Source organism: Odocoileus virginianus, chromosome 34 (genome assembly GCF_023699985.2).
Source record: "Odocoileus virginianus isolate 20LAN1187 ecotype Illinois chromosome 34, Ovbor_1.2, whole genome shotgun sequence".
NCBI lineage: Eukaryota > Metazoa > Chordata > Mammalia > Artiodactyla > Cervidae > Odocoileus > Odocoileus virginianus.
The window spans coordinates 1,265,815-1,278,674 of NC_069707.1; the positions used below are offsets into that span (position 1 = coordinate 1,265,815).

General features: G+C 49.8%; 1 protein-coding gene across 2 annotated transcripts in view; it reads right to left on the reverse strand.

Annotated features, from left to right (window-relative positions):
* SMOC2 (SPARC related modular calcium binding 2) overlaps nt 1–12,860 on the reverse strand; it is a 154,203-nt gene that overhangs the window by 18,847 nt on the left and 122,496 nt on the right. The window lies entirely within an intron of this gene.

The window sequence follows — 12,860 nt, forward strand, 5'->3', positions numbered from 1 at the left end:
CGCCATCTCTGCACCTTGTGATTCAGGGGAAATGTAACCCAGGCATGAGGGATAAGAGGTAGACGTCACCCCACCTCCGGGGAAGTGCCCTCCTCAGCCACCGTGCCAGTCACGGGCCTGCAGACTCTCTGCTCTGCTGAGGCGGAAAGTGGACGCTTCCAGGAATCTGCTCGAACGTCTGCATCTCAGGACCGGGCCAAGTCCCAGTTTTAATCAGTTTCAATGCAAAGGCTAGCGTGAACCTTCACAGATAACACAGTAAGAAAAGCTCCTCGATGATTTTTCTAAACATTCTTCCCTACAGAATGGAAGCAGTCATGTCCTTGGCAGAATTTGGGCAAGTCACCAAAGGCTGGGTCTTGCAGAAGCAGAAGGTCGGGTCACATTTTGGAAGTGACTCAAGCAACATGTCTTGGGTTTTGTTTTTTTTTCCTCTCTATGTCCAGACCTGCCACTCAGAGCCAAAAATGGAGAATTTGGTCGACAATTTGATGAATGAGACAAGAAACTATGGCTGAATCTAAACAAAGAAAACTCTATACTGAAAGTGTCCACTTCTGAAACCTTTCTAGGGTGAGGGTGCCAAGCCCTCTGGACCCCATAGTCGGCCTGCCGGGTCCACCCAGGTCCACCCGGGTCCAGCTCACAGTATACGTGCATGAACAAAAATACACAAGAGTCATTTTCTCCTTTAAAGAAAAAAGTTTGCTTCTTCCTTGTATCACTTCAACTCTTTGCCTGAATTTCAAATTCTTTTCTTTGTTTTGAGTCACAAATAGCCTGACTGATAACAAGACAACATTCTGGAATTCAGAGCTGTTTTGAGGTTAGTGACTAAACGTTACAGACCCCACATGATTCGCTGCCCGATCCTGCACTGTCTTCCTGGCGTCCTGTCCACCAGGATGGGGCGGGCTGGGGCTCAGGACCACGCTGACCGCAACTGTCCCTCCGATGGAGATTCGCCACTCTCCTCGCCAGCCCTGCAGCTCCAGGACTGACTTCTGCTTCACTCTCTGTGCTCAGGGCCCCCACGCCCACTGCAGCCCTCTAAAGCCTCAGGTCTACCCAGGACCCTCCACACCAGAACCTCAGCCTTTCTCCAAGCACCTGACAACAACTAAGAAAGACTAACCGCAAATTAAAGCTACTCGAGCACCACTGCCACAAGAAACACTTTAAAAATATACTTCATCCATGTCTGACTCAGTGACCTGCGCCATTTGAAACTGTGGCCCCAACAACGCGGGGTCTCCTGGCTTGACGGCGTGATGTAGCTGGGTCTAGGGAGTGAACATAGAGTCCAGAGAGGGCTGCGCTTATCAACTTGCATTTCCATCAGAAAATGTGTAATAATGTCCTTCACAGGAGCATCATTTCTCTTGGGACTAAAGCCTGCACTTCCCTAGGCATCCATGTGGACCGTCCCAGAGGGGCCAGTGGGCTTGGTCAGCGGAAGCTGGTGGAGCTGGAAGTCCCTGTCTGGGCGGCGGGGGACGGGGGCTGACCGGCAGGGGCTGCCCTGAAGCTCCGCCTCAGCGAGCAGAGCGGGCAAGGCCAGTCTCGGTTTGTGCGGCTGCATCGGGGCCAGCGGGTCACGTATCACATGCCAGAGGGTCCTGGCGGGGGCAGAACCCAGCGAGGGCTGCGTCCTCGGGTCAGCACGTCCTCGGGGGCCCGGGGCTCGGTGCCAAATGTCCCCTCCACGGAGCAGTGCTCCCACATCCAAACGCTCGGACTTAACTCTTGCGTACCTCCTGGAACAATTGGAGCAAAAGCCCTGGGCATTTCTCACCAAAAGCTGTCTTTGAACCTGTGAACACTCTGTGCGGAAGAGTCTTGCTTTCAAAGCTGCCTTAAAACAGATGAGTTCACACCTTTGCCTGTGTTAGTCGCTCAGTCGTGTCCGACTCTTTGCGACCCCATGGACTGCAGCCCACCAGGCTCCTCCAGAAACAGAGGGTAGGGGTGCGGTGGGGGTGGGGGGTTAACACAAAACACTAATGAAGATAGAGAATGAAGGTTTACAAAATGAAAGGCTGCCATGGGGGCTGGAAGCCCCTAGAGCACCAAGGCACCCCTGAAAGGCGTCCGGGGACGCAGGGGGCTGCAGGGCTCTGGGCTCCGGACCCCCGACCCGCACAGGACTCCAGCCTGCCGGGGCCACGCCCAGTGCCCGTCAGCTCTGCCTGGGAGGAAGCCCCTTTGAGTGACCCCCGCCACCGCCGAGAGCCTGGACACCGTCGGAAGAGCTGGGTCACGTCCTCCGAGGAGGCTCACCACCATCTGTGCTGCAGGGAGACAGCTCTGCAGTCTGGAATCTAGACCCTCCCCGTGGGAGCCCGCTGGGCGCCGCCTCCTTGGTCCCCATGGGAGCAAAATAAATAAATGAATAAACAAAAAGCAAGCCCCAGAGACAGAGACAGACTGGGGAAGGGGAAGGAAAGGTGGGAGGGACGAACAGGGAAAGGAATCCTCCGTGTGGTGACCCGTGGGAAAACAAGGGGCGTGCGGATGAAGTAGAAACACAGTGTCGTACACGCGGGTTCAGTTCAGCCACTCAGTCGTGTCCGACTCTCTGCGACCCCATGAACTGCAGCACACCAGGCCTCCCTGTCCATCACCAACTCCCAGAGTCCACCCAAACCCATGTCCATTGAGTCCTTGATGCCATCCAACCATCTCATCCTCTGTCGTCCCCTTCTTCTCCTGCCCCCAATCCCTCCCAGCATCAGGGTCTTTTCCAATGAGTCAGCTCTTCACATCAGGTGGGCAAAGTATTGGAGTTTCAGCTTCAGCATCAGTACTTCCAATGAACACCGAGGACTGATCTCCTTTAAGATGGACTGGTTGGATCTCCTTGCAGTCCAAGGGACACTCAAGAGTCTTCTCCAACATCATAGTTCAAAAGCATCAATTCTTTGGCACTCACCTTTCTTTTAGTCCAACTCTCACATCCATACTTGACTACTGGAAAAACTATAGCCTTGACTAGATGGACCTTTGTTGACAAAGTAATGTCTCTGCTTTTTAATATGCTGTCTAGGTTGGTCATAACTTTCCATCCAAAGAGTAAGCATCTTTTAATTTCTGCAGTCACCATCTGCAGTGATCTGCAGTGATTGTGGAGTCCAAAAAAATAAAGTCAGCCACTGTTTCCACTGTTTCTCCATCTATTTGCCATGAAGTGATGGGACCAGATGCCATGATCTTAGTTTTCTGAAGGTTGAGCTTTAAGCCAACTTTTTCCATTCTCCTCTTTCACTTTCATCAAGAGGCTTTTTAGTTCTTCTTCACTTTCTGCCATAAGGGTGGTATCACCTGCGTATCTGAGGTTATTGATATTTCTCCCAGCAATCTTGATTCCAGCTTGTGCTTCCTCCAGCCCAGTGTTTCTCATGACATACTCTGCATATAACTTAAATAAGCAGGGTGACAATATACACACTTGACATACTCCTTTTCTTATTTGGAACCAGTCTGTTGTTCCATGCCCAGTTCTAACTGTTGCTTCCTGACCTGCATACAGGTTTCTCAAGAGGCAGGTCAGGTGGTCTGGTATTCCCATCCCCTTCAGAATTTTCCACAGTTTATTGTGATCCACACAGTCAAAGGCTTTGACATAGTCAATTAAGCAGAAATAGATGTTTTTCTGGAACTTTCTTGCTTTTTCGATTATCCCGCGGATGTTGGCAATTTGATCTCTGGTTCCTCTGCCATTTCTAAAACCTGCTTGAACATCTGGAAGTTCTCGGTTCACGTATTGCTGAAGCCTGGCTTGGAGAATTTTGAGCATTAGTTTACTAGCGTGTGAGATGAGTGCAATTGTGTGGTAGTTTGAGCATTCTTTGGCATTGCCTTTCTTTGGGATTGGAATGAAAACTGACATTTTCCAGTCCTGTCGCCACTGCTGAGTTTTCCAAATTTGCTGGCATATTGAGTGCAGCACTTTCACAGCATCATCTTTGAGGATTTGAAAGAGCTCAACTGGAATTCCATCACCTCCACTAGCTTTGTTTGTAGTGATGCTTTCTAAGGCCCACTTGACTTCACATTCCAGGATGTCTGGCTCTAGGTGAGTGATCACACCATCGTGATTATCTGGGTCATGAAGATCTTTTTTGTACATTTCTTCTGTGTATTCTTGCCACTTCTTCTTAATATCTTCTGCTTCTGTTAGGTCCATACTATTTCTGTCCTTTATTGAACCCATCTTTGCATGAAATGTTCCCTTGATATCTCTGATTTTCTTGAAGAGATCTCTAGTCTTTCCCATTCTGTTGTTTTCCTCTATTTCTTTGCATTGTTCTCTGAGGAAGGCTTTATTATCTCTCCTGGCTATTCTTTGGAACTCTGCATTCAAATCTCTCCTCATTCAGAGGAGGTATATCTTTCCTCCTCTGCTTTTTGCTTCTCTTCTTTTCACAGCTATTTGTAAGGCTTCCTGAGACACCCATTTTGCTTTTTTGCATTTCTTTTTCTTGGGGATGGTCTTGATTCCTGTCTCCTGTACAATGTCACGAACCTCTGTCCATAGTTCATCGGGCACTCTGTCTATAAGATCTAGTCCCTTAAATCTATTTCTCACTTCCACTGTATAGTTATAAGGGATTTGATTTAGGTCTTACCTGAATGGTCTAGTGGTTTTCCCCACTTTCTTCAATTTAAGCCTGAATTTGGCAATAAGGAGTTCATGTTCTGACCCACAGTCAGCTCCTGGTCTTGTTTTTGCTGACTCTATAGAGTTTCTCCATCTTTGGCTGCAAAGAATATAAACAATCTGATTTTGGTGTTGACCATCTGCAAATGTTGTCCATGTGTAGAGTCTTCTCTTGTGTTGTTGGAAGAGGGTGTTTGCTATGACCAGTGTGTTCTCTTGGCAAAACTCTGTTAGTCTTTGCCCTGCTTCATTCTGTACTCCAAGGCCAAATTTGCCTGTTACTCCAGGTGTTTCTTGACTTCCTACTTTTGCATTCCACTCCCCTATAATGAAAAGGACATCTTTTGGGGGTGTTAGTTCTAGAAGGTCTTGTAGGTCTTCATAGAACCTATTCAACTTTAGTTTCTTCAGCATTACTGGTCAGGGCATAGACTTGGATTACTGTGTTATTGAATGGTTTGCCTTGGAAACAAAGAGAGATCATTCTGTGATTTTTGAGATTGCATCCAGGTACTGCATTTTGGACTCTCTTGTTGACTATGATGGCTACTCCATTTCTTCTAAGGGATTCCTGCCCACAGTAGTAGATATGATGGTTATCTGAGTTAAGTTCACCCATTCCAGTCCATTTTAGTTCACTGATTCCTAAAATGTTGACAATAACTCTTACCATCACCTGTTTGACCACTTCCAATTTGCCTTGATTCATGGACCTAACATTTCAGGTTCGTATGCAATACTGCTCTTTACAGCATCAGACCTTGCTTCTATCACCAGTTCCCTCCTCAACTGGGTGTTGTTTTTGCTTTGGCTCCACCCCTTCATTCTTTCTAGAGTTATTTCTCCACTGATCTCTAGTAGCATATTGGGCACCTACCGACCTGGGGAGTTCATCTTTCAGTGTCCTATCTTTTTGCCTTTTGTATACATGAAGCTTACATCATCTGATCATCCAGTGGGAACTCTTGATATTTTTCTTCAATTAAAAAGAAAGAAACTCACAATCCTTTTCTGTGAGAGCTAACTATGGGAGATATCCAATACAGCCTGGGCAGGAAGGGGGTAGGGCTCAGGGACCTCCCACCCACACGTCAGCCTACAGGGTCACTGAGACGGATGTACAAACTGCGCGCATTTTTCTTAGATTTTGATAAAGATTGAGCTCTTCCCAGATGCTGGGGGCCTGGAGTGTGTCTCTCCTTGGAGTCTGGTTACATGAGGAGCCGTTTGCCTTGAGAATCACATGAACTAAAAAGCCTCATGATAACACAGACTGGAGAGAAGGCGGCCCCTTCTACGGAAGCAGGGGCTGGCTTCCCCTCCAGAGGCAGCTGGCTCCATGCTTGCACAGAGAACCGGGCAAGATAGCCCTGCGTCTTGAGGGCCATATTGTCAGCCTAACACGGATGGTTAAGCAGGTGCAGCCCAAGTCTCCTTCAGCCATCATCCTCAGTGCCAGAAGAGACCCTGATTCAGAGGGACATGGACCCTCCAAGATAAAATGGCTGGAAAATACATGCTTACATACCTGCTGGAGGTAAGCGGCTCTGAAAGTTTGCTAACTATATACCAGTAAGTGATCACTTATAGTCATAAAAGGTTGACCCAGAGCCTGTCTTTGGGGGCAATGATTAGAGAGTAGGGACCTTGCCTTCTACTGCCCAAGTGACGCAGATTGCAGTAGGACTTTGCAGCCAACAGAGATGAGACCCGAGAGGTTGCAGGTGTATTTGTCGGAATGTCATGGCTAAGCTTCCCTGGTAACCATGTTGCCCTGGTAACCATGTTGACATCGACTCCTTCCTAAAATGCACATAAAAGTGCAGCTGTATCCCAGACTCCAGACCGTCCCAAGTATTCCGAGCTCGGCCTGCAGAAATATTGCACACGTGGCCAATTCCTTCTAAAGAGGAAACATCGCAGAGGCCAGCTGCAGGGTTCAGACACTTCTGTCTCCAGCTCCCCAAGCCACAGGGCCTCGACCCCACCCCGAGGAGCCAACAATGAGCCTGGTCCAGGCCGTGAGCAGAGCATCGTGCTGCCGGGGGACACGGCCTGGGCAGAGCTGGGGACGGCTGGTAGTACCCACATTTAAGGAGAAGAGATGCCTCCAGCATCCGATGCCCTCCTAAGCAGTTAGGAACTCATCTCTAAGGCATCAGGACCTCTTCATGTCCCACACTCAGGACTGGAAGTCAGTCAGGCAGAGGGGTTTCTGCGCCCACCAACACGGCGATTGTTGATGCTTCATTTCCTTTGCATGGAAGCGCTCAGCTCAGAAGGTCCCTGGCTGACTACAAAAGCTGGGTTAGTATCCTCACCACGACCAGGACGGTGTGCGACAGGACAGTGATGGTGTAAACACAGGGTCCACTTCCTCCTCGCCGGGCGCCCGCCTTCCCCAGTGAGGAAGCCCAGAGGCTTCTGCTTGTTTCTTCTCAGCTTCGAGCTGCTTCCTGATGGTGCAGCAGGCACTCTACATGGGGCGGGCAGGCACAAGGTCATGTCCACCTGCCAGACCCAGGAGTCCTGGGTCACCTGCCCCCAGCCCGCCTTTGCTGTGCAGATGCCCTCACAGAGTCCAGGAGGCACATGACACTTTCCAGGAGATGGTGCATGAAATCTAATGGAAACTGAGGTCAAGGCACTTACTTTTACTAAGAGGAAAGAGCCTGAAAATAAGACCATCAAAGCCCGAAGCCAAGATGAAAGAAATGAAGCCTAAGAACACAGGCATGCGAGCAGGACCAACTTTTAGTCCAGAGCCTACACTGGCCAGGCCTCCTGCAGACCCCTGAGCGGGGACCACTCCCAGCTCACCCTCAGCCCCGGCACCCCACGTCCTACTTCCTGTCTCTACCGGCCTGGAAACGGACATCAGGCTGGGTCGTCCTGGTGAGTCACCTGCAGCATCACCCTTCCCCATGCGTCTTCATCTCCAGCTCTGTCCCAGATGCCTGAGCCAAACAGAGGAGGGGCAGAGCGACCTTTCGCATCTCCCGGGACCCTGGGACCCAGGTGTCCGGCTGCTCTGGGAGCAGACCCTTCACAGGAACCTCTGGGCAGACCAGTGGGAGTCCTGCTTTACAGGATGGAAGAGACCGGGAGTGGACAGGGACTCCACCCATTCCTGTTAACTCTGCTAAATCACGCCTTATCAGGCCAGGCACGGACGCTGTCCACGGTGGGTAAGCGTGTCTATGTGTGTTTGTCTGTGTTCCATGACAAATGACAATAACTCTATAACAGTTCTCTATGGTTCCCTTAACAGTAAATTACTGAGGGTCCAATATAGCCCATCGTATAATGAGAGCCACACTATAAAGAACTTTGAACCAATAAGATTCATGTAAAGGTGGGTGTGTAACTCTGACTGGCATCAACACGATTCTCTAGCTGAAATAGTTGTCACCTGCCTAGTGTAGGCATCACTGTGGCAACACCTAATTGATACAGGCCCGGTTTATTTAACATCAACATGAAAAGACCCTGATGCTGAGAAAGACTGAAGGCAGGAGGAGAGGGGGATGACAGAGGATGAGATGGTCAGATGGAATCACTGACTCAATGGACATGAGTTTGAGCAGACTCCAGGAGTTAGTGACGGACAGGGAGGCCTGGTGTGCTGCAGTCCATGGGGTCGCAAAGAGCTGGACACAACTGAGTGACTGAACTCAACTGACTGTCATCTATAAAGACCAAAGAAAATCGCCTTTACTCAGGGCTGAAGTGAAGATTAAGTGAAGCTCTATGTGTCGAGCTTCGAGGTGGATGCCTTGTAAGTTTTCGACAAGTTCCCTGCAACTCAAACGCCGCTGTGATTCTTGGAGCTGCTGATGCTTTGTCTGGGGCACCTCGGACCTGTCATTCACAAGCCTGTCCGTGCTTTTTTAAATAAGAAGTGACTCCCCACATGGGCGAACCTTCTGCAGGATCTAGTCCACACTGCTCGGTGACACGTGGTCCCATCTTGCAGAGCCTCCCACCCACCTTCTCCTTTTACTGCTCAGGGACCTCTGTGTGCTGCATGAGTCTCTACTAGCTTCTTTGGTTTCACATATTCAGAGCATTTATACAGACAAGCCCCGGATGCTAGAGCCAGCGGATAATTAAAGAGATCATTTCACCCACATTCACTGACGTGAAACTAGAGCCAAGTCACCGTCAGAGAGATGCACTAGGAATCCAAACCTTCTCCTTAGAGGGGGCTTCCAGAAAGGACTGCGCTTTGGGCATCTGCTGAGGGCCCTGGCGGGAATCTCAGGCCCACGCTGAGCAGGTCCTGCTTTGTCAGAGATGAGGGAGGCATGCATGGGCCTTAGAGAGGTGGCCTCTCACAGCCGACAGCCTCCCTCAACCAGGGCACAGAAGCAGCCCGCTCTGCGCCCCAGCTTCCTGGTAGGGGAGACCCCTGGCAGAGCTATTGGCACCGGCCTCATGCAGGGGGATGGCGCTGGGTCAGTGGTGGGGAGACAGGCACTGCAGCAGCTGGCTGGGCAAGGGGCAACCTCCTCACCTCCACCGAGTTCAGAGGCAAGAGGCCAATCGGACATAAGGCAGAAGCGGACTCTAGGGCTGGGCTTTCTGGGAGAGTGGGATGTGCAAGGGGAGCCGGTCCACTCAACAGTAAAGAGTGAGGTCAGCAGATGACAGGGCCTGACTGGGAAAAGGGGGGTGCTACCAGGAACGGGGGTGTGCATGGCTATCTGTCTTTCTGGTTCCTCATGTTGCTCCTTTCTTCTCTTCAAGACTTTTTCTCCACTAGAGAAATTATAAACAACAAGGTTCCTATTCTGTTGCATTTGAATAAACAAATTTATCCCTCTGCAACGTAGCAAGTGGGGATCATTTAAAAGAGTAAAATGTTAAACAAAACATTGACTTCGCTTTTTAGAGTCTATCAAAGGGTGCTCCCAAAACTACTGCTTCATGACCAATGATGCGTGTTTCTCAGGAGATTTTATTTATTTATTTATTTTCCAGAAATCTAACACTTTCCAGATTTAAGGAATCTCTGATGATGATACTATTCTGTATCAATCATCAGACTCTGAGATGTGTGATTTTTAACAGAGGAGGGTGCCTCAGACTCTCTTGAAATAAGGACATTATACATTTTAAGTATGTTAGCTGATTTAATAAGCAAAAGCACAGAGAAAAGATGGATAAGCAGGATGAGAACTCAAAATGCAAAACCTCTTCTGCTGGAAACCACACCCAAAAAATCTGCCTCAGGGATTTCTTAAAGTTAACTAACAACCGAAGAGCAGTCCATTTATTTTTTGGTCAGAGGGAGAAATCTTTGATTTTTCTGGGGAAAAAAAAAAGTTGCTCTTGATTCAACAAATCAGATGAGAGCTAAGAAAAAATTAAATCTTCCTGGGGAAAACATTCTAGACATTTCTGTGTCCTGCTGGTATTCATTATAAACAAGTTTTGGGATATTTCCCACTGTCATTGGTCATCGGGAAGTGTACACTCCGGCCGATGTACAGCTTATGTACTTGAGCCCCGTGGTCTCCGGTGGGTCAATTAAATTCTCAGGGAATGAAGTTATCAGGAAGAATAGACTCGAGTTCTACCATGGCTAGGCCATTCTCTCCATCCAGCCTCTATTCACAGAGGAAGAACTGTGTCTGGCCAGGACCTGCACGGGCAGTTGGATTTGGCCGCTCTCTACTCCCCACTCCTCTCACGGCTTCCGCCGGGTTGCTTTCCACGCTCACCCCACGGCATCGTCGTCCTGCGGTGCTGGGACCACCACACTCCGCCAAGCGAGTCCTAACCCGAGCGGCTGTGCCTAGGGTGCAGGCGCGATACGCCCGGCACAGAATCCGGAAGAGGGCTTTCAGAGTGCCATCGTGATGTTCTCAGATATAAAGGGAAATTTCTGTCTGTCATGCAGGAGTCTCCACTTCCCTGGCTTTTCTAACTGCTACAGCATTGCTTTCTTGTTTAAGAGCGTCCATCCTGGGGTCATAAAACTGCAGTGCTTGCCCCCAGAGTGCTGCCTCTGGGTCCTGAGAGCCAAGGCCCGCAGAGTGTCTGGCCTCAGCCAGCGGCTCCACAGGCTTGAGTTTGTAAAGAAGGAACTCAGTGTTAGGAGAGGAAGATAAAGCAGAAAAGCGACAGTGCGGTTGCCTTGTTGGGATCTTAAAAGCGGGAGAACAGGAGGATGGCGGGATGAGCAGAGCGGCTCCGAAGCAGGCTGGAGTACCAACCGCGGAGGAGCGTGGCAGGAGGTCTGAGCTGCCTGTCTGGCGGAGAGGAGGGCCCGGGGCCGCTTTCTCTGGGGCCATGTGCAGCCAGGACAGGAGTCTGCAGGCTGAAGGCCAACACCAGCCACTCAGGACCCCATGGCCCATCTAAGACCAAGATCAAATCAAGGAGCGTGGGGGGCGCTGAGAAAAGACCAGGAGAACAGCGCGTTTACAGTGAAGGGCACAGAGACACGGGAAAGGCCGTGACAGGTGCCTCTCTGGCTTCAAGAGCTCCCCAACATGGAGGCGGTGTGAAGAGCCACTCGCCGCGGAGAACCGGAGGGACCCCAGGCAGGCGGGACCTTCTAGACCAGAGCCGTGGGACACCGCCCCGTCCTCTCCTAAAGCGCAGGTTAAGTGACCCTGAATTCTGGGAGGACATTGATCTGGCTATGGCAGAGTCTATGAGGACAACCTAAATTAATGCTGAGCTGACCAAAGAGTTCGTTCAGGTTTTTCCGTAAGACATTGTGGGAAAAAAATGGAATGAACTTTTTGGCCAACCCAATAAAAGGGAGTTCAGGCCAATTAAAGTCAATTTTATTATTCTTTCAAGTATATACTGTACTTGGGAGGTTTGTAAAATGGTTATTTGAGACAAAATGCTGTAATAAAGAGACAGGAATTATTTTTCATAGGATAATTGTTTAGCCACAAATTTAACATATTTGATGGTGTTTGAGAACAGTTTGTCCTCTTGAGTTATTTAAACTGTCTGTGAAACACAACTAACACTATTAATTTGTCTGGCAGATGCTTTTTCTCGATTAATACAGATCTAAACTCCTCCCTCTCTCTTCAGCATAGTCATAACTCCCAAAGTGACAGAGGCAAGTCTTTACTACGCTAAAATAACCAGCGTTAGTTCTCCCTGCCATCTTAAAGGATGCTATTAAATGGCTATTTAGACTTTAAAAACATATATGGTTTTAAAGGAAACAATGAAAGCAGCACAAGTGAGATTTCCTCTAAAACATCTCTGGGTGTGTAATGCCGGAGCGGGGGTGTTTGCCATGACCTGCACCGTAAGCTTTCCTCCCTTCCATCTTTCGAGTCAGGTGACAGGTCCACCTAACTGAAGACTTTAAAACAAGCTAGCCTACCTTTCTTCTAACATTGGTGAGTTAACTTTACCCACCAACCCTCCTTTACTGTGTCTGTCTCGCTGTCTTACCTGCATTCTCCGTGTTTCTTGCATCACGCACGACGGCCCTGTGCTCAGAGCCACGCGCTTACCCAAGTGTCCCTCATCTACTATAGTTGTGCTGTCTTCAATGCCTGATCAGTTTCCCATTTCTACATCTTTTTTTCACCTTTTCCCGGTGGCTCTGCTGGTAAAGAATTGGCGTCCAGTGCGGGAGACCTGGGTTAGATTCCTGGGTTGGGAAGATCCCCTGGAGAAGGGAAAGGGTACCCACGCCAGACTCTGGCCTGGAGAACGCCATGGACTGTGTAGTCGCTAGGGTCACAAAGACTCAGACACAACCAAGCGACTTTCACTTTCACTTTCCCCAGCCCCAAGGCCTCATTTGCTGACACCCCGACCCGACAATGACCCTGTTCTCTGGACGTCCATGTGGCTCCCCAACACTGGAAGCGGGTGCGATGCAAGAAGCGCCTTAGTAACCAGCAGGCCCAGCTCCAGGCAGGCCCAGGGTGAGACCCACAGCGGGAGCCCCTGCGCAAAGCTCACGAAGATGCCCATGATGGAGACACGGAGTCAGGTGCAGCCGCTCAGTCCATGGCCAAGAAAACACTTTCTCAGAAGCTCAGAGAACAGGCTGAATAGCAGAACCTGCCCACTTTCTTGGTCAAGAGGTAAATGGGTGGATTAGCTGTACTGGGACCCCAGGCCCTGCTGTCTCTGGACACACCGCCCCTGGCAGCTCGCAGGCTGCTCCCGGCGATGAGGGGGTGGAGAGCGGCTTCTCCCACAGCCC